At 42.0% G+C, this 22,984-nt stretch overlaps 1 pseudogene; it reads left to right on the top strand.

Moving 5' to 3' along the window:
* The first annotated feature begins 2,148 nt into the window (after positions 1-2,148).
* On the top strand, positions 2,149-22,550 carry LOC121535377 (annotated as a pseudogene).
* The last annotated feature ends 434 nt before the right edge of the window (positions 22,551-22,984 follow it).

Genomic DNA, 22,984 nt, shown 5'->3' with positions numbered 1-22,984 from the left:
TGAATTGACTTGAAATGACTTGAAATGACCCCAGCCCTGATATCAATACAGTTCTCAGTACATTGTGAGAAGACCCATGGCTATAAAGTCAGTTGAGGTCTTTGTGGCCAAATACACAGATGTCTAGTTGGGTATGTCAGGTGTACATATTCCTCTGACACTGATCTAAGGTCAGTTTTATCATTCAATCCCCTCCATATGTGATTTTGGACGGTAAAGCTACATATTTATGTTCGGCTCTATACTCCAGCATTTTAGATTTGAGACGGGGCAGAATGTCGACTTTTATTTGAGGGTAATCTCATACATATCTGTTTTACCGTTTAAGAAATTAAAGCGCTTCATGTTTTGGTTGGTTTTATAAACCATTTACTAATCATTCATTGAGTCATGTTGCATGGCCTTATCTAAAGGGAGGACTATTTATACTTTATAAATACTTTATAAATGTTTTGAGTGACCGCTGTAATTTCTCACAAAAAGATGGACATGTCATTAGTAGACATTCCAGCAGTCCATGAGTCTCCATCAGGTCTCCAAATAGCCAATAGAACATCATCAATGGTGAAAGAATAAGCAACGTTTTTATTCACAAAAAAGGAAGAGTTGTAATGTAAATGTTTTGCTAATGTTGTCAATCTCGCAAACACAAACAAATCATAGGCGCAGCAGGTAGCCTAGCGGTTAAGAGCGTTGGGCCAGTGACCAAAAGGTCGGTGGATCGAATCCCTGAGCCGACTAGGTGAAAAAAAACATCTGTTGATGTGCAAGGCACTTAACCCTAATCGCTCCAGAACGTCTGCTAAAAAATGTAATCGTGAAACAGGGAGATGTAACACTAACGTAAGCATGTCCGGATGAAAAACGTTAGACAATGTTACTGTTTTGGAATAAAAAAGTTCAATGTACTTTCTGTGTATTGTGTTTAACCATTGATATGTTCTAAAGGTATTTTGAGACCTAAAAGCTAGAGTCAAGTGAAATGACGTTGCCACGAGCAGCACCGCAGATATTGCGATGAGCAAGATGCTAGACTTCGCTCTCACACAGTCACACACAACTCTTAAGCTCCAAATGCTCTTAGTTGTCACGGAAACTATGTTGTTTACTTTGTGCATCTATGTCATATCGCTGACTCTACCTTTAAGGAACAACATGACTCTACCTTTAAGGAACAACAGGCACTGCTGGAATGTCTACCAACGGCATGTCCATGTTTTTGTGAGAAATTACTCTGGTCACTCAAAACATATATAAAATATTTGTAAAGTATAAATAGCCCTCCCTTTAGATAAGGCCATGCAAAAAGACTTAACTAATGATTAGTAAATTGTGTATGGGGCCCTTATGAAGGATCTTATTCATCAGTATTAAATAAGTGGTTTATAAATGTGTGAACAACTAGCTTACTAACATTTACAAATGTGGGAGTAATGATGAATAAGTGATGGATAAACTATTTACTAAATCAAATTATAAATGCTTTATTATTACAAGGTGTTATTTTAAAGCGCTATACCGATTATTGAAATACTGTACTGGTGTTATGGGCCATGAGAATTCTAACCCTAAACCTAACCCTAAGTAGTTAGACTCCTGCTGGGCCGTTTTAGCCAACTGAAATGTGCGACAAATAAAAGTGCCTCCAGCATCTTCAATATATCATATCCTAGATGAATAACTACACATTTGATTTAACAGTTTTATGAGCTATTACTGAAAGCCAAATACAAAAGACACTGTGAAAACATATATAAAGTTGTTAAGGAATAATGCCACTAAAATTTAACTAAATAATCTCGGATTAGATTTTATGAAAACTATTTTAGTGGTATTGGGGCAACATGGACTGACTCCATTACTGTTTTTGAGGGGCAGTGGTTGTAATATTGGAATCAATTTGATAAATCAACTAATGATGTTGTCATAATTATGAATTTACATCTCATTTACGCAAATACAGTGAAATTTCATTCAGAGGCAAATAATACATTACAAAGTCATGTAATGGGAGTGTGTGTGATGCTCCTTGAAGTGGGTGGGGCACAGAAATACAGAAGTCTCTCATCCAATCCATTTCCTTCACCAGGGTGGTCCATAATTAACTTTTGCTTGGTTGGCACTTTCAACCAGATATAAGGAGGCTGAGGCCCCGGCATTCATAAGCCAGATACCTTCTTCCTCTGTGGTAAGACTCGCTCCACCTCCTTAGATTTTTACATTCACTCAGCATCTGAGGCTGTAGCTAACCGCAATGTTTGAATTGAGTTCTGCATTTTCTTTGTTACACGTCTCTTGTAGGATTTTACAATATGCAATCAAGTGTCATTGATTAAAACTAGCTTTATAATTTTATTTTTATTTTTTACATTAAAAGGTGTTATACTTCAAATCTGTCACTTTAATTCACAGTCAAAAGTGGTGCTCCTGCACTTGTTTGTAAATTGAGGGGATGGTCTAGAATGTAACTGGGTTTTCAGGGGTATTAATTTGAATTCTCGACAGGATGTCTAGTAAAGTGAGTTGCCACAAAGAAAATGAAAGTTACCAGTTGCACCTGTAGTTGAATTGGACATGGCTGTAATGATTTGGGTTTAATTGATGCCATTCAAAATGTCTTCTAGCCCTTCGGAGGCTAAATGATAAGACTTGTGCATATTCACAACACCCTAATGTTTCACAGGGTCCTCCAAGCAGTACAAATTCATCTGTAGGAGGGGAAAAAGAAGGTGAGACATGGTTTGAGTCTGAGAAATATTCTTTGAGGGATACCGCTCATCTAACTCCTGTTGACTGTGGACGAAGCACCACAGAGTCAATCATGTTTCTTGTTTCATCTCTTTCATAGTGATCCGTCACCATGAGTACGGACGCAGAGATGCAAATCTACGGCAAGGCTGCCTTGTACCTTCGTAAGCCTGAGAGGGAGAGGATGGAGGCACAAGCCGCACCTTTTGATTCAAAGAACGCATGCTATGTGACAGACAAGGTGGAGCTGTACCTAAAGGGTTTGGTCACTGCCAGGGCCGATGGGAAGTGTACCGTGACAGTCACCAAACCTGACGGCAGTAAGGAGGTAAGCCTGTTCTGAAAAGTATTCAAGTTCAAGTTTGTGCAATTACTCTTTCTTGAAAAATCATCAAAATGTAGTAACAAAAGATAGATTAAGAATCATTTCTTAGTTTTTTTGTAAGCAGAATATAACCTTTCTTGCTGCTATTTAAAAATGGCATGGAATTATTGATATTGATTAGTCAAGAATAACCATGTATGTGTCAATGGGTGATAACAGGGTAGTTGGATTAAATGGCGGTATGCATGTTTTAAAAGATTGAACTAATTAATGAGCAAAAAGCATTCAGTCACGTCCAGTTTGAGCTGTGTGTAATGTAGATTTCTGACTGTTTCAGGAAGGAAAAGAGTTCAAAGAAGCAGACGTCTACCAGATGAACCCCCCTAAGTACGACAAGATTGAGGACATGGCCATGATGACCTACCTGAATGAAGCCTCTGTGTTGTATAACCTCAAAGAGCGTTATGCAGCATGGATGATTTATGTAAGAAACCTGCATAAACATACACTCACATACATGAACATAAGACATACACTCATACAGTCCTACACATAAATGAACTGTAGAAACCAAAACATACCACTACAGTAGACCGTGGTCCTCTGTAGCTCAATTGGTAGAGCATGGAGCTTGTAACGCCAGGGTAGTGGGTTCGATCCCCGGGACCGCCCATACGTAAAAATGTATGCGCACATGACTGTAAGTCGCTTTGGATAAAAGCGTCTGCTAAATGGCATATTATTATTATATATATTTTTTTTCATATTAGTAATTTTATCCGATTTAACTAATCCCCTAATTTAATTGAATCCCTTTCATCCAGACCTACTCTGGGCTCTTCTGTGCCACGGTGAACCCCTACAAGTGGCTCCCCGTGTACGACGAAGAGGTTGTCAACGCCTACAGAGGGAAGAAGAGGATGGAGGCTCCACCCCATATCTTCTCCGTCTCTGACAACGCCTTTCAGTTCATGATGATTGGTACGAGCTCTCATGGATGGATGGATGGATGGATGGATGGATGGATGGATGGATGGATGGATGGATGGATGGATGGATGGATGGATGGATGGATGGATGGATGGATGGATGGATGGATGGATGGATGGATGGATGGATGGATGGATGAATGGATGGATGGATGGAGGGAATCTACTGTTTTCTCATCTAGGTTAGAACAGTTTGCTGGGAATATCTGATTTCATTAGCCTTGAATGGAAAATGTTCCAAAATGAAATTCATGATGATGCTATGAATGCAATAATGTACCCATGATGTTGCTTGAGTATGACAAGCAATATGTTTTTTGGTTACAGATAAGGAGAACCAGTCCATCCTGATTACGTAAGTTGTATGCGCTGAGCAATTAACCAACATATCTGTTATTTTTCAAATAATTAGGGAAAGGGGATACCTAGTCAGTTGCACAACTGAATACATTCAACTGAAATGTGTCTTCCACATTTAACCCAACCCCTCTGAATCAGCGAGGTGCGGAGGGCTGCCTTTATCGACATCATCGGCACCCGGGGAGCAGTTGTTGGGGGTTAACTGCCTTGCTCAAGGGCAGAACGGCAGATTTTTCCACCTTGCTGGCTCGGGGATTCAAACCAGTAATCTTTCTATTACTGGCCCAGCGCTCTTAACCGCTACCTGAACAGCCCTTAGCCGTGGTATATTAATGTTTAACCGCTACCTGAACAGCCCTTAGCCGTGGTATATTAATGTTTAACCGCTACTTGAACAGCCCTTAGCCGTGGTATATTAATGTTTAACCGCTACCTGAACAGCCCTTAGCCGTGGTATATTAATGTTTAACCGCTACCTGAACAGCCCTTAGCCGTGGTATATTAATGTTTAACCGCTACCTGAACAGCCCTTAGCCGTGGTATATTAATGTTTAACCGCTACCTGAACAGCCCTTAGCCGTGGTATATTAATGTTTAACCGCTACCTGAACAGCCCTTAGCCGTGGTATATTAATGTTTAACCGCTACCTGAACAGCCCTTAGCCGTGGTATATTAATGTTTAACCGCTACCTGAACAGCCCTTAGCCGTGGTATATTAATGTTTAACTGCTACCTGAACAGCCCTTAGCCGTGGTATATTGGCCATAGACCACAAACCCCCGAGGTGCCTTATTGCTATTATAAACTGGTTAACAGCGTAATTAGAGCAGTAAAAAGTATAGTTTTGTCATACCCGTGGTTACAGCATTCAACCCACAAAATGCATACTGCAATTAATGTTTAACCGCTACCTGAACAGCCCTTAGCCGTGGTATATTAATGTTTAACCGCTACCTGAACAGCCCTTAGCCGTGGTATATTAATGTTTAACCGCTACCTGAACAGCCCTTAGCCGTGGTATATTAATGTTTAACCGCTACCTGAACAGCCCTTAGCCGTGGTATATTAATGTTTAACCGCTACCTGACCATGTCAGTTCAATTGTTTTAATTCCATTTAGTTTGTTTTTATCTGTGAGCTCAATGCACAGTTTTCTAGAGATAAATCAGATCAAGCCCTATCTGTGCGATGTAGTCGGGAGTTGTAGTTTCCAACAGGCCAATATTCTACATAGTTTAGCACAGAAAAAGTGGTCATTAACTACAATGACCACAATCCATTGTGCGCCTACACAGAGAGGGAGAGAAGAGACAGAAGACGTGTGATGGTTAGAGAGCTGTTGCTTCGTGAGGTATCTCTACCTGAAAATACATGATCTAAAGTGGTTGATAGTTGATATTCAGCAGTCATAAATGTATGCCTTACTTACTTTGAAGAACTACTAAAACAGTGATTTTGTCAGACAACAAAATGACTAAAAGAGATGATGACTTGGAATAAAATAATAAAGTCATCAAATTAAACAAATGTAATATTTACACAACTGAAATATTTTATGAAAGTAAAGTAATGTGACTAAATTATGGTTCATTATGGCAATAAGGCCTGAGGGGGTGTGGTATATGGCCAATATACCACAGCTGAGGGCCTGGATACAGCCTTTAGACGTGGTATATTGGCCATATACCACAAACTCCCGAGGTGCCTTTTTGCTATTATAAACTGGTTACCAACGTAATTAGAGCAGTAAAAAGTGTAGTTTTGTCATTCCCGTGGTATACAGTCTGATATACCACGGCTGTCAGCCAATCAGCATTCAGGGCTCGAACCACCCAGTTTATAATAAGTGATAATCAGTAATGGACAGTCACTACCATCATGGGACTTTTATTAATAGTTTTATTCTGTGTCGTTACAGCATTCAACCCAAATAATGCATACTGCAATTAATGTTTAAAAATAATCTCAAAACCGAAATCGAAAACCGTTATTATTTTTTAAATAATCAAACTGAAACCGAACCGACCTCTACACACTAGTTGGATCACTTTGGTGTGATTAAAATACATGACATTATCAATGGATTAGGGCAGGGTTCCCCAACTGCCGGCCCGTGGGTAATTTAATCCCCCCAAGTTTTCTGAGCAAAAAATACATATTTATATATTTAGAATGAGTGTACAAAACATTAGGAGTACCGTCCTAATATTGAGTTGCACCCCCCCACCCCAATGTTGACTCAATGCTTCCCACAGTTGTGTCAAGTTGGCTGGATGTCCTTTGGGTGGTGGACCATTCTTGATACACACGGGAAACTGTTGAGCGTGAAAAACCCAAGTTGGCTGGAAGTCATTTTAATTTAGGAAATCTGTTCCCAAGTATTCCCAGGCATAAATAAAGAGACATATGTAATTAAGGTTTCAAATTATTATGTTTTTGTTAAATCTGTTTGGGCTTCTTGCGGTCAATTTGCAGTGTACAAATTATTTGGTCCTCTGTAGCTCAGCTGGTAGAGCACGGCGCTTGTAACGCCAAGGTAGTGGGTTCGATCCCCGGGACCACCCATACACAAAAATGTATGCACGCATGACTGTAAGTCGCTTTGGATAAAAGCGTCTGCTAAATGGCATATTATTATTATTTGCAATTACGTTCCGCCCCCCCGCTCAGAAAACCCCCCCACATCTGCTTGAATGTAGTTGGGGACCCCTGGATTAGGCTATGTGCAATTAGAAATCGATGAGTGGGAATATTTGTTAATTATTTACTTAGGTTAGAATTTGTCAATGCTATTTCGTAGTGAAAGCCAAATCTGACACAATCTGTGAGTAAAACCCCTCGATCTCTGTCATATTATCCAGTGGAGAATCCGGTGCAGGAAAGACTGTCAACACCAAGCGTGTCATCCAGTACTTCGCCACCATTGCAGTGTCTGGTGCCAAGAAGGAAGTAGACCCAAGCAAAATGCAGGTAGGTTGTGCATTTTTAACACATTTCAGTTCGGTGGGCTGTGTAAACTAATTTTCCAGCGGTGAATCCTTTCAAGAAAAGTGTTTACCAGTTTCTAAGCAACTTGTGTTTGTCTCAATCAGGGGTCTCTTGAGGATCAGATCATTGCAGCTAACCCTCTGCTGGAGTCTTATGGTAATGCCAAGACAGTGAGGAACGACAACTCGTCTCGCTTTGTAAGTATGAAGGGCATACTGTGGAAGTGACCTTATATTGGGGGAAAAAACATTTCAGTAGTTCCTTATAGTTATATCAATAGATGTCCAACAAACTAACATTTCAAGGGGTCTATCAAAGTAAATAGATAGAATTATTTTGTATACATATTTCTAACCCCCATGCTCTACTATAGGGTAAATTCATCAGGATTCACTTCCAAGCAGGCAAACTGGCTAAAGCTGACATTGAGACCTGTAAGTTGGCTTTGATTGTTTCTCAATGCTTTCCTTAATTCACACAGAATATTGTTTGGAGATCATATAAATAAATGTAATGCTCTCTCTCTCTCTCTCTCTCTCTCTCTCTCTCTCTCTCTCTCTCTCTCTCTCTCTCTCTCTCTCTCTCTCTCTCTCTCTCTCTCTCTCTCTCTCTCTCTCTCTCTCTCTCTCTCTCTCTCTCTCTCTCTCTCTCTCTCTCTCTCTCTCTCTCTCTCTCTCTCTCTCTCTCAGACCTGCTGGAGAAGTCCAGAGTGGCCTTCCAGCTGCCCGATGAGAGAGGCTACCACATCTTCTACCAGATGATGACAGGCCACAAACCTGAGATAGTTGGTAAGGCAAAGGAGAGGTTGAGGTGAAATGATTCCCACCCCCCATCTGTGGAACTTATTTTTTAAAGGTTCATAGTCCACACTATTAATACTATTACAATGAGTACATCCAAGGTAACAAGGCACCTAGACATGGGTCAGGTCTTTAAAGGTATTTTATGGGAAAGATCTATCAAGTAATGCACTGTGATGAACTACTCCAGGAGGCTCAGTCCAGTCTGTTGATGCTATTTATTATATACTACATGTATCCTTGAGTCCATCTACTGAGTAAAGGAGGGAGAGATACCGTAAAGGTAGGACAGTGGAATTCTACAAGACTTAAATGACAAGCCGTTCTCCGTTGTCCACAGAAATGACGCTCATCACCACCAACCCCTACGACTACCCCATGATCAGCCAGGGTCATATCACTGTGGCCAGCATCAACGACAAGGAAGAGCTGGATGCCACAGACGTGAGTCACACAAAGGGTTAACCAAACTCTAGATATGGAATGGGTAGGACCACCATACACACTGAATGCACTGTGCAATTCCAACTTGTGGCAGCTGGGCACCTTTGTGTTAGTTAGGCATGTGTCTCAAGGCAGTCGTCATGCCTCCACACTTCACCTTTAGGTACATGTAAGACATCCACAAGAGAGTGCCACTAAGCGCCTTGTGGAACTGTGTAAAACTCATTTTGTGGTGCGACAAACTAGTGTGCTGGCCAAAAGTAATCATGTGGAACAGAGTAGCCAGTCAAATCTATCCATCCCATTTGTTCTGGAGTGAGCACAGAACTGTAGTGTATTGTAACTGAGCAAACTACCGTTCAGTTCATCACTGTTGTACTTCCTCTCTAATGCCAGGATGCCATTACAATCCTGGGCTTCACTAATGATGAGAAGATGTCTATCTACAAGCTGACAGGAGCTGTAATGCACCATGGAAACTTGAAATTCAAGCAGAAGCAGCGTGAGGAGCAGGCCGAACCAGACGGCACAGAGGGTGAGTCCCACTCATAGATATACAATATGTAAAGCATTAGTCCTATTCCTAAACATAGAGATAGGATACGTTAGACAGACAGTACCACATGAAAGTCAGGCAGGAGATACAAACTATTTTGTCAGTGTAACATCAGAAACAAGCGATCTTGTGTGCCTGAGTCTGTTGATGTTGGTTCTCTCTCCAGTGGCTGATAAAATCGGCTACCTGCTGGGCCTGAACTCAGCTGAGTTGCTGAAATGTCTGTGCTACCCCAGAGTGAAGGTTGGCAACGAGTATGTGACCAAGGGACAGACTGTGCCACAGGTAAGGTGAAACACAGCATCTACCATTTTCTGAGCACCGGAATTATTTTAGGGAGGAGAACATTGCCTTTTTTTCAATAGTAGGCCTAATGTTGTTTTTCCCCAAGCGCTTATCACCTTATCACTACATTTGGTCAATATCTCATGTATTAATTTGAGGTATTATCATTGCAGGTTTATAACGCAGTCATGGCTCTGGCCAAGTCCATCTATGAGAGGATGTTCTTGTGGATGGTCATCCGTATCAACGAGATGTTGGACACCAAGAATCCAAGGCAGTTCTATATTGGTGTGCTCGACATTGCCGGGTTTGAGATCTTTGATGTGAGTACCAGAACAAGACAATTAGTTGTGATTGAGAGGGATTACAGCCTTGTACGATGAAATTAGCCTTTTTGAAATTCCTTCAACAGTACAACAGCATGGAGCAGCTGTGCATCAACTTCACCAATGAGAAACTGCAACAGTTTTTCAACCACACCATGTTCGTCTTGGAGCAAGAGGAGTACAAGAAGGAGGGAATCGTCTGGGGAGTTCATTGACTTCGGCATGGACTTGGCTGCCTGCATTGAGCTTATTGAGAAGGTAAAGCTGTCTGTGAGGATTATAATGGATCACAACAGCAAAGCTCATAGGGGAGCGATATGTGATATATTATCACAGTGGTACAACGTATCTGACGGTTAAGAACTCAAAATGTCTCCTATTATGTGACCCTGAAGGAATAGCATCCTATATTAACATGTTTGATAAAGGAATAAATGTGGTCCTAAATGTAAATGTCACTCATTTGATATCTCTTTTCGTAAAGCCATTGGGCATCTTCTCCATCCTTGAAGAGGAGTGCATGTTCCCCAAGGCTTCAGACACTACCTTCAAGAACAAGCTCAACGACCAGCATCTTGGCAAAACCAAGGCGTTTGAGAAGCCCAAGCCTGCCAAAGGCAAGCCAGAGGCCCACTTCTCTCTCATACACTATGCCGGCACTGTGGACTACAACATCACTGGCTGGCTAGAGAAGAACAAGGACCCCCTGAACGAATCAGTTATTCTGATGTACGGGAAGGCCTCAGTCAAACTGATGGCTGCTCTGTACCCTGCTGCCCCACCTGAGGGTAAGACCAGCATCACGTCAAAATATTTAACCAAGCACTAGTTACAACCCACATTTTCTTGAAAGGCCCAGTGCAGTCAACAATGGGATTTTCCTGTGTTTTATGTATATTTCCACACTAAGAGGATGGAATAATACTGTGAAATTGTGAAAATGCCCTTTTAGTGTAATAGCTGTTTGAAAAGACCGCCTGAAATGTCAGCTAGTTTACAGTTTTCCCCTCAGACCACTAATAGACAGTCCTAGCTAAATTCTCGCTTCAGAAATTGCTCTTTGCTAAGAAGCCATTTTTGTTCCTTTTTGACCATTTTAATTGAAAACAATAACAGTAAGGTACTTAATTGTTACCCAGAAATGATCTGATATTGAGATAAAAACGGTTCAACTTTACAGAACCCTGAACAGCTTCTACCCCCAAGCCATACGACTACTAAATAGTTAACCAAAGCTACCCAGACTATCTGCATGGAACCTCTTATGACTCATCACATACGCTGCTGTCTATCCTGTTGTCTAGTCACTTTAACCCTACCTATATGTACATATCTACCTCAATGACCTTGTACATCGACTCGGTACCCTGTGTATATAGCCAAGTTATGGTTACTCAGTGTGTATTTGTTACACACATTATAATTGTTTCTATATTTTTCTCTCTGCATTGTTGAGAAGGGCCTGTGAATGAGCGTTTCACTGTTAGTCTACACCTGTTGTTTACCAAGCTTGTGACAAATACATTTTGGTCATTTAGCAGACGCTCTTATCCAGAGCGACTTACCGTTTTTTTTGTGAGTGCATACATCTTTCATATTGGCCCCCCGTGGGAATCGAACCCACAACCCTGTCGTTGCAAGCGCCGTGCTCTACCAACTGAGCTGCAGGAGGCTGTATTGTATTTGTCTATGAACGTATTACAATTTCTCAGGTTTATTCACTGGGTACATTTTCTCATACAATATGTGTTAATTTACACAATCTCATTGGCACCATTTGCATTAAGATAAGTGTGAAGATATTGGGAGATTCTCTGGTTTATAATTAATGTGCTTGCTGAAGACAAGACCACTCTAGATTTCTTACATACTCTTATTATTATTCTATTGATTCCGCCCGCTCTAGGAAATGTATTTTTCTAGTTATCTCTTACTTTTCCTCATTTTAACAGATAAAGCCAAGAAAGGAGGCAAGAAGAAGGGTGGTTCCATGCAGACTGTGTCTTCCCAGTTCAGGGTGAGCTTTTGAAATGTGTATATTCAGTCCTTCAAAAGGTGCATTTAAGATCATAAATGATGTCTGAGAGAATGGTTTGTAACCCTCTAACAGGAGAACTTACATAAGCTGATGACCAACTTGAGGAGCACTCATCCTCACTTTGTGCGCTGCCTGATCCCCAACGAGTCAAAGACTCCGGGTAAATATTGAGTTAAATATTATCTTATCAGTACAGTGTCAGTAACCTTAACGACCCGAATCTTTAACCTGTTTATGAGTATTAAAAGAGACTTGGTTTGTTTTACCAGGTCTGATGGAGAACTTCCTGGTTATCCACCAGCTCAGGTGTAATGGTGTTCTGGAGGGTATCAGGATCTGCAGAAAGGGCTTCCCCAGCAGAATCATCTATGCTGACTTCAAACAGAGGTAGATGCATTGAAACACTAACGCACACACACACAAAAACACACACACACATACAAACACACACAAACACACACACACACCTGCTCCAAAGGTTTTCCCAGCATCAGAATAGGCTTACCGTTCACGTAATATAACCAACCTATTACAACTTGACATTATGTTAAAAAATGTCTCCTCATTCAGGTATAAAGTACTGAACGCCAGTGTCATCCCCGAGGGCCAGTTCATGGATAACAAGAAGGCTTCTGAGAAGCTGCTTGGGTCCATTGATATAAATCACGAGGATTACAAGTTCGGACACACCAAGGTCAGTCAAATACCCCCAGCCATGGCTGACAACAAAACACAACTTCAATCATTTAAACCCTGATTTAACTAATGGAAAAGGTGGAAAAACATTGGACTGCTTTTTCTTTTTTTTGTTGTCAAACATTACAAATATAGATGAGAAACTAAACTTGTTCAAATCAATCTAGTGGTGTTGTTCCCCTCTTTTGATTCAACCATTTCTCTCTGTCACCATCTGACCGTGGTTCCATTGACCATGTTTACCTGTGTCAGGTGTTCTTCAAAGCCGGTCTGCTGGGTGTCCTGGAGGAGATGAGAGATGAGAAGCTAGCCACTCTGGTCGGCATGGTCCAGGCTCTCAGCCGTGGATTCCTCATGAGGAGAGAGTTCACCAAGATGATGGAGAGGAGGTGAGGAATACTAGACATTTTGGCAAAGCTTTCTGTCAACCACCTGTATCTAAATCATTATGATAACATACTGTATATGCTGTGAGTTGTTCACAAGGAGAAAAGTATGTTTGGAAAGCTGTTCAATTGTCCTTTAAATTTGGGATATTAAAGCATTCATTTTTTAAGAATACAAAATGCCTCAAGAGCTTAGCATAACCTGTCATTCCTTGCATTGAGAGCGCTTTCTATGAATTTAAGAGAGGTTACATTTAAATTTAAATAAAATGAAAAAACATTTACTGGAAAAACCTTGCAGATGCGAAGTTTGCACCGTAATTCTATTACCAATCTCCCTTACGGTAAAATCGCCCGGATTTCTATTCTGTTAACTAACTTTGTATCTGCACAGTTCTTCCTGTGAATGTGTTTTTGTAAAAGTAGTCCTTGTGCATAGAGTTGTATGGTTTGTTAAACTTTGAAATCAATGGTTTTTGTTTGGTATACATTTTAAAGTGAAAAGCCTTCCATTCACCATGGAATTGCCTGGTTACATTTCTCTAGTCTCATTCCTCAGCTGTATACCAAAAGTTGGACAGGGCTCTGTTTTGTTATTTTATGACTCCCAGAATGTAGCTTTATTAAGGATGTCACTCACCATACCGCCCTATCCTTTCTGTCAACCAGAGATTCCATCTTCTCCATCCAGTACAACATCCGCTCATTCATGAATGTGAAAACCTGGCCATGGATGAAGTTGTACTTCAAGATCAAGCCCCTGCTACAGAGCGCTGAGACGGAGAAGGAGCTGGCCAACATGAAGGAGAACTATGAGAAGATGAAGACGGACCTAGCCAAGGCACTGGCCACGAAGAAGCAGTTGGAGGAGAAGATGGTGTCCCTGGTGCAGGAGAGGGCAGACCTGTCGCTCCAAGTCGCATCTGTGAGTGACCTACGACCCTCATAAGGGAACATTTACACACACACACACACACACACGAACACACTGTGAAGTATGTGGCTAACTCACATTTTTACAGCCCATGTTATAAATATATTTCATGAATGTATATTGATTTGCTATGAGCTCTGACTAAATGAAGTCTATATTTTGAGGCTGCTGATTATTTTCTCCTGTTCTGAAACCAGGAATCAGAGAATCTGAATGATGCTGAGGAAAGGTGTGAGGGGCTCATCAAGAGCAAGATCCAGCTGGAGGCCAAACTCAAAGAGACGACCGAGAGGCTGGAGGATGAGGAGGAGATGAATGCTGAGTTGACTGCCAAGAAGAGGAAGCTGGAGGATGAGTGCTCTGAGCTGAAGAAGGACATTGATGACCTGGAGCTCACCCTGGCCAAAGTGGAGAAGGAGAAGCACGCCACTGAAAACAAGGTCTTGTGTTTTACCAGAGACAGTCTAACCCAACAATAATCAAAACATATCTCAACAGAAATGGAATTCCAGTTGTATTGTGGGTGCAGGAAAATTTTAGACACAAATTTATGGAATTTCAGTTGCGGAGTTCTCCCCACATTCATTGCATGTTCTGTTCCCCCTCATTTATGACCTCCAATCAGTACACTGGCATGGTGTACACTGCCATCTAGTGTTCAATATATAGTAGAGTACTTGTTGACACATTTCTAATCTAAATGAAGTGAATGTAATATCTATCAAACTAAATCTCTCCTTTATGATGAAGTGACCAAAGACTAATTTTGTTGTGGCCGTTTTCAGGTTAAAAACCTGACAGAGGAGATGGCATCTATGGATGAGAGTGTTGCCAAGCTGACCAAGGAGAAGAAATCCCTCCAAGAGGCCCACCAGCAGACACTGGACGACCTGCAGGCAGAGGAGGACAAAGTCAACACTCTGACCAAGGCCAAGACCAAGCTGGAACAGCAAGTGGACGACGTGAGTGGAGTTTGACATTTTGCCCATGATAGTATATAAAATGAAATTATCTTCAGTTGTTTAGATTTGAACATTATCTGTATGTTTTTATCTTTTAGCTTGAAGGTTCTCTGGAGCAAGAGAAGAAGCTCCGTATGGACCTTGAGAGATCCAAGAGAAAGCTGGAGGGAGATCTGAAACTGGCCCAGGAGTCCATAATGGACCTGGAGAATGACAAGCAGCAAGCTGATGAGAAAATCAAGAAGTAAACACAAACAAATGACGACGGCATTAGCTGCCATTTTGATCTAAATAATGTTTTTTTCTTGACTAATTTTCACGTGATTCTTAACAGCAAACTGAAATGGTATGATACTCTCTCTCTCTGCAATCTACGTGTTTGTGTTTCTTAGAAAGGAGTTTGAGACCACCCAGCTCCTCAGCAAGGTTGAGGATGAACAGTCTCTGGGAGCTCAGCTGCAGAAGAAGATCAAGGAACTCCAGGTACAGTACAGGATCTAAGCTTTCAGTTCCTGAAAACAATTATTCTGGTAGCACACAAATTTGTCCTGGTGGCTTCTGATGGCTCAGTAGGATGGAAGATGGTGCTTTATACTGGTGCTTCTTACCATTGTAAAGATGGTGGTTCTTACCGTTGTGGTTTTGGTTCCTGCATGGGACACTGTCTACGGAATATATTAGTGGAACTGGCTTTTTATGAACACATTCAATTGTTTCAACTGCATTGTAGTGTTCATCCCCCCTGCTCCTGCCCCCTCTTCTAGGCCCGTATCGAGGAGCTGGAGGAGGAAATTGAGGCTGAGCGTGCTGCCAGGGCTAAGGTTGAGAAGCAGAGGGCCGATCTCTCCAGGGAACTTGGAGGAGATCAGCGAGAGGCTGGAGGAGGCCGGAGGCGCCACTGCTGCTCAGATTGAGATGAACAAGAAGCGTGAGGCTGAGTTCCAGAAGCTGCGTCGTGATCTTGAAGAGTCCACCCTGCAGCATGAGGCCACAGCCGCCGCTCTGCGCAAGAAGCAGGCCGACAGTGTGGCTGAGCTCGGGGAGCAGATCGACAACCTGCAGCGCGTCAAGCAGAAGCTAGAGAAGGAGAAGAGTGAGTACAAGATGGAGATCGATGACCTCTCCAGCAACATGGAGGCCGTCGCCAAGGCAAAGGTGAGTAGTGATGTTTTGTTCAAGCAGTGTTGAACTATATTACCATTCAAGTGAACTGAAGTTGACAGGAGTCCCATATATAAAGTAATGATGAATCATATTTCACTAACAGGGCAATCTGGAGAAGATGTGCCGTACTCTTGAGGACCAGTTGAGTGAGCTCAAGACTAAGAATGATGAAAATGTTCGCCAGGTCAACGACATCAGCGGACAGAGGGCCAGACTCCTGACAGAAAATGGTACAATCATCAAACAACAACAACATGTATTGGGGGCTATATCCAGACAGTCCAGTCCACATAGTTTCTACTGTACTATTCACCACCTAACATTGCCCTACGATACCTAAAAATACATGTTCAATCTTAGAGGTCAGAGACCCCATTAACAAGAGGTCCCTCTTTCCCTGCAGGTGAGTTTGGCCGCCAGCTGGAGGAGAAGGAAGCCCTGGTGTCTCAGCTGACCAGAGGCAAACAGGCCTTCACCCAGCAGGTGGAGGAGCTGAAGAGGCAGATTGAGGAGGAGGTCAAGGTAAGGAACCCAAAATGGATACCACCGACCAAAGAGTTTAGAGCCATATCTTCATATAGACGCCGACTACGCCACCCTCAGAGACTTCTACTGTCATTTGTTTTACTATCTCTCTAATCTCTCTCGTTGTCTTTCTATTTCACAGGCAAAAAATGCACTGGCCCACGGTGTCCAGTCGGCCCGCCATGACTGTGACCTCCTCAGAGAGCAGTTTGAGGAGGAGCAGGAAGCCAAGGTAGAGCTGCAACGTGGCATGTCCAAGGCGAACAGCGAGGTGGCTCAGTGGAGGACTAAGTATGAAACTGATGCCATCCAGCGCACAGAGGAGCTGGAGGAGGCCAAGTGAGTCGTATGCAACAGCAAAAACACAAAATATAGGGTGTGGATGGTGAGGGTGGTAGGGGGCTCACATTTCTTTATGCCGATATGTAACATTTCTACAACTTCTGTCGTCCAACAGGAAAAAGCTGGCCCAGCGTCTGCAGGATGCTGAGGAGACCATTGAGGCGACCAACTCCAAGTGCGCCTCCCTGGAGAAGACCAAGCAGAGGCTGCAGGGAGAGGTGGAGGACCTCATGATTGACGTTGAGAGAGCCAACGCATTGGCCGCCAACCTCGACAAGAAGCAGAGGAACTTTGACAAGGTGAAAACCTCACCCTAGGTTTACATTTTCTGTCTGCTATATGATCAATTGTAGTATTATTGTAGCATATTTCTGATTCAAAACTCTTCATCAATCACTTCTAATGAAAATCCCATGCATTTCCTTAGGTTCTGGCAGAGTGGAAGCAGAAGTATGAGGAGGGCCAGGCTGAGCTGGAAGGAGCTCTGAAGGAGGCTCGCTCTATGAGCACTGAACTCTTCAAGATGAAGAACTCCTACGAGGAGGCTCTGGATCATCTGGAGACTCTGAAGAGAGAGAACAAGAACCTGCAACGTGAGCATTTGACAGCAGTTCTATTTGGCTCATGTTTGACTAGTGTTTTGAAAATGGAGGAAACTGTAATCAATTTCTAATACACCATTTTAGAACGGTATAAAATATATACAGTACATTTTTTTTTACTTGAAACCGTTATTCCTTTGAACAGCCCAAGGAAGTGGGGGCAATTAGATTTGCAAGACCGTATGAAGTGCTGATTAATTAGTAAATTATTATGATTCAATGTCAACTTCAGTGCATTGGCGATTTCCACTGAAAATCTCCCAAGTCTAAACTGCTCCTGTGTTTGTGAGTGCAGAGGAGATCTCTGACCTGACTGAGCAGATCGGAGAGAATGGCAAGAGCATCCATGAGCTGGAGAAGGCCAAGAAGACAGTGGAGACAGAGAAGTCTGAGATCCAGACCGCTCTGGAGGAGGCTGAGGTACAAACTACAGCTGTTTGATGGGAAAAGTAGTATAACACTAGTCAATGCCAGCTACATTCCAATGCTCCCTGTATTGGTGTTTATTGTAGTCATATACATTTAATTCCTTGTGTTATACACATCCAAATTTATTGGACACAATTTACCCGACCGCTTCTCTTTGTCCAGGGAACACTGGAGCACGAGGAATCCAAGATTCTGCGTGTGCAGCTGGAGCTGAACCAGATCAAAGGTGAGGTCGACAGGAAGATCGCTGAGAAGGACGAGGAGATGGAGCAGATCAAGAGGAACAGCCAGAGGGTGGTTGACTCCATGCAGAGCACCCTGGACTCTGAGATCAGGAGCAGGAATGACGCCCTGAGGGTGAAGAAGAAGATGGAGGGAGACCTGAACGAGATGGAGGTCCAGCTGAGCCACTCCAACAGGCAGGCCGCTGAGGCTCAGAAACAGCTGAGGAACGTCCAGGGACAGCTCAAGGTAAAGGGACTGGGACATCAGGCTCAAACATCTGAACATGGGGATGGATTTGTTTGTGAATCTGTAGCAAATAATAGAACAGAGGAATTAACTAATATACTGTAGAAAAGGTAGGGCTAATGGGGAAATTCTTACCAATGAACAGTTCTATCACCGCTGCTATCACCTATACTTCCGCAAGTCCTAATGAACCTATGTCATTGTGAACCCCAGGATGCCCAATTGCACCTTGATGACGCTGTCCGCGTCTCAGAGGACATGAAGGAGCAGGCAGCCATGGTGGAGCGCAGAAACGGTCTGATGGTGGCTGAAATTGAGGAGCTGAGAGTTGCTCTGGAGCAGACAGAGAGAGGCCGCAAAGTGGCTGAGACTGAGCTGGTAGACGCCAGCGAGCGCGTTGGACTGCTGCACTCGCAGGTAGGGGTCAAAAGCCACTTCTAATTCAACCCAAACAAGCATGCAATTTACACACACCTGGAATTCGACAGTGGTTGCTTTTAGATTTTCCTAATTTCTGCCTTGTGACTTCTAAGTTCTCTTGAGATTCAAACAAATGGCCTTGTTTCCTCCTTCAGAACACCAGCCTTCTGAACACCAAGAAGAAGCTGGAGTCTGACCTGGTGCAGGTGCAGGGAGAGGTGGACGACATCGTCCAGGAGGCTAGGAATGCAGAGGAGAAGGCCAAGAAGGCCATCACTGACGTGAGTCCTTATGATCTATTGAATTACATCCACTTGATTTGTCAACAAGGGCCAATGGTAGCTGGGCTGGTTTACCACAACAAAAGATCTCAGAGGGACGTTATGATTGGGGACAATTGGTGCATAAATTAAACAAACTACCATTCCAGGCGGCCATGATGGCTGAAGAGCTGAAGAAGGAGCAGGACACCAGCTCTCACCTGGAGAGGATGAAGAAGAACCTGGAGGTCACAGTCAAGGACCTGCAGCACCGCCTGGATGAGGCTGAGAATCTGGCCATGAAGGGAGGCAAGAAGCAGCTCCAGAAACTGGAGTCCAGGGTGAGTTAACAGCAGGGTGGATTAGGGTAGATTGAAAGACTGATTTCTGGAAATGTATTTGATCATATAAAAATACACAGGAGCATTGTGTAATGACTTTTTCTCTCAATAAACCACCTAGATAATGAAAAGCTGTTATCATTACAGACCCCTTCAATTAAAATTGTACAATTACATAGGAACAGACAACAATTGTGCCTCCTTGACTGAGTAGAAGAATATACCTCTGTTTTACAAAGATTTGTTACGTCTGATTTCACCCCCTCAAAAAAATGCCTACGTTAATTTATTTCACAAAAGGTGCGCGAGCTCGAGACTGAGGTGGAGGCAGAGCAGAGAAGAGGTGTAGACGCGGTCAAGGGAGTCCGCAAGTATGAACGCAGAGTCAAGGAGCTCACTTACCAGGTAAGAGAAAGTGCCTTCTTCAAACACTTCCCACTGGGCACACTGGTTGAATCAACATCGTTTCCACGTCATTTCAATGAAATTACGTTGAACCAACGTGGCATAGACGTTGAATTGACATCTGCGCCCAGTGGGTTGACACGAACGCAGACAAGTTTGTGTATAAAACTATTGGCCATTGATTCTTTGATCTTCTCCCACAGACTGAGGAGGATAAGAAGAACGTCGGCAGACTTCAGGACCTGGTAGATAAGCTGCAGTTGAAAGTGAAGGCCTACAAGAGAAACGCTGAGGAAGCGGTGAGCACCCTTAAATTGGTCAAATACTCTGAAGGTATACATTTGAAAACATGTTTTATCCCTAGTAGACGTTACACAACTTCAGTTTAGGCTTTTCCAATGCGTCGCAAAGAAGGGCACTGATTGGTAGATGAAAATAAAATGTAAAAAAAAAAAAAGCAGATGCTCAACCCCTTTGTTATGGCAAGCCTAAATAAGTTCAGGAATAAAAAACTGTGCTTAACAAGTCACGTAATAAGTTGCATGGACTAATAGTGTTTAACATGATTTTTGAATGACTACCTCATCTCTGTACCCCACACATACAATTATAAAAAGAGCAGACATTGAATATCCCTTTGATCATGGTGAGGTTATTAATAAGCCTATGGATGGTGTATCAATACACCCAGTCACTACAAAGATACAGACGTCCTTCCTAACGGAGTTGCAGGAGAGGAAGGAAACCGCTCAGGGATTTCATCATGAGGCCAATGGTGACTTTAAAACAGTTACAGAGTTTAATGGCTGTGATAGGAGAAAACTGAGGATGGATCAACAACATTGTAGTTACTCCACAATACTAACCTAAATGACAGAGTGAAAAGAAGGAAGTCCAGTATAAAAATATTCCAAAACATGCATCCTGTTTGCAACAAACCACTGGGCACAGACAGTTCAACGTCTAGTTTTGATTTACATTTGGTTAAAAAGTTTGGTGAAATAAATACAAAATGCCCTTACGTTGATGACTTTCTGCAAATCCAATCACTTTTCCACGTTGATTCAACTTCATCACATTTCTTTTAGTTGAAATGACACTGGGAAGGCGCTAAAGTAATACCGCAAAAAATGTGTCAAAGCATTTAAAAAAAAAATCCTGGATACAAAGCGTTATCTCTTCAAACAGGGCGATGTCTGCATCATGTTATGGGTATGCTTGTCATCGGCAAAGACTGGGACGTTTTTAAGGATAAAAAAAACAGCATCAGCTAAGCAAAGGCAAAATCCTAGAGGAAAAACCTGGTACAGTCTGCTTTTCACCAGACACTGGGAGATTATGTCACCTTTCAGCAAGACAATAACCTAAAACACAAGGCCAAATCTACACTGGAGTTGCTTACCAAGAAGACAGGGACTGTTCCTGAGTGGCCGAGTTACAATTTTTACTTAAATCTGCTTGAAAGTATATGGTGAGACTTAAATATGGCTATCTAGCAATGATTAACATCCAAATTGAAAGTGCTTGAAGAATTCTGAAAATAATAATGGGCTAATATTGCACAATCCAGGTGTGTTAAGCTCTCAGAGACTTACCCCAAATATTACTTATTTAGTCCATATACACACACACATATACACATATATATATATATATATATATATATATATATATATATATATATATATATATACACACACACATATACACAAAAGTACAATTAGTGGATTCGGCTATTTCAGCCACACCCGTTGCTGACAGGTGTATAAAAGTGTTATATTTTTCATTAAATATATATATTTTTTTATCCAGTTTGACATTCGAGTATTTTGTGTAGATCGTTGACAGAAATAACATTTAAATCAATTTTAATCCCAATTTGTAAGACTATAAATGGGAAGAAATGGAATTAGGCACTGTATCGTCTATCTCCCTATATACACTGTATTCCCCTGGAGGCAGTGGTTTGATCCCCTGTTCCACCACTCACTTTCTCTGCTGTATCGTCTATCTCCCTATATACATCCTAAATCTGTATATGTATATGTATGTATATTTTTTTTAATACCTTTTAAAAAATCATACATTTTCAAACTTTGAATGCTAATGTTATGCTCTCTCTCTTTTCCTCACCCAGGAGGAACAAGCCAACAGCCACATGTCTAAGTTCAGGAAGGTTCAGCATGAGCTGGAGGAGGCTGAGGAGCGTGCTGACATCGCTGAGACTCAGGTCAACAAGCTCAGAGCCAAGACCCGCGACACTGGAAAGGTACAGAGCTGCTGCCTGAACCTATACCTGACTCATGCTAAAATATCAACACGTCAACACCACCTATGATTCAGTCTTCACAGGAGTCAATACTGACCTTTTACACTCTGTAAAATGTAGGTATTTAGCACATTTGTGGTAGGGCAAAAAAAATAAAAAAAGATTACGGCTGAGCACTGGATCCAATGGATCCATTATACCCTTTCCAAGTGTGTGCACACACACACACACACACACACACACACACACACACACACACACACACACACACACACACACACACACACACACACACACACACACACACACACACACACACACACACACACACACATTCATTATTACTACTGATCCATTCTTTTATTTTGTTTCTTGTTACAGGGAAAAGAAGTTGCTGAATAAACAAGAGAAGAAATTGCTGAATAAACAATACCAAAGTCTTATATCATTTTCCTGTGTTGCATAAAATATGATTTTCATGGTGAAAATGATCATTGATTAAAAAAACATGTAGGCCTGCATACCCTTCCTTTGTGACTGTGGACTTATTACTCAGCATACAGATTTTTCATACCATAAAAAATATAGTAATTTGTACCATATTGTAATCTGACAACAACAACAAAAGGTAAACAGCTGATGGATGAGGCTGGAGAAATGTAACTCTGAAATTCATAGGGGTTGACCTTGACCTAATGTATATTGACAGGCTCAAATTGAAATGTTTCAAAAAAATAAAATAAAGAGAGAAGCCTATGCATAACCATGGTAGCAATTGAAAGATTGGAAACCATGGGAACACTTTGGAGATTCTCAGAACAACAAAGTTCTCAGGAAACAGACTGGAAGCTCTGGTGAACAGACTACATAAACATAAACGCAGTGGTGTAAAAAGTACCCAATTGTCATACTTGACTA

Source organism: Coregonus clupeaformis, chromosome 21 (assembly GCF_020615455.1).
Source record: "Coregonus clupeaformis isolate EN_2021a chromosome 21, ASM2061545v1, whole genome shotgun sequence".
NCBI classification, from domain to species: Eukaryota; Metazoa; Chordata; class Actinopteri; order Salmoniformes; family Salmonidae; genus Coregonus; species Coregonus clupeaformis.
This window is presented reverse-complemented; position numbering and strand designations above follow the sequence as displayed.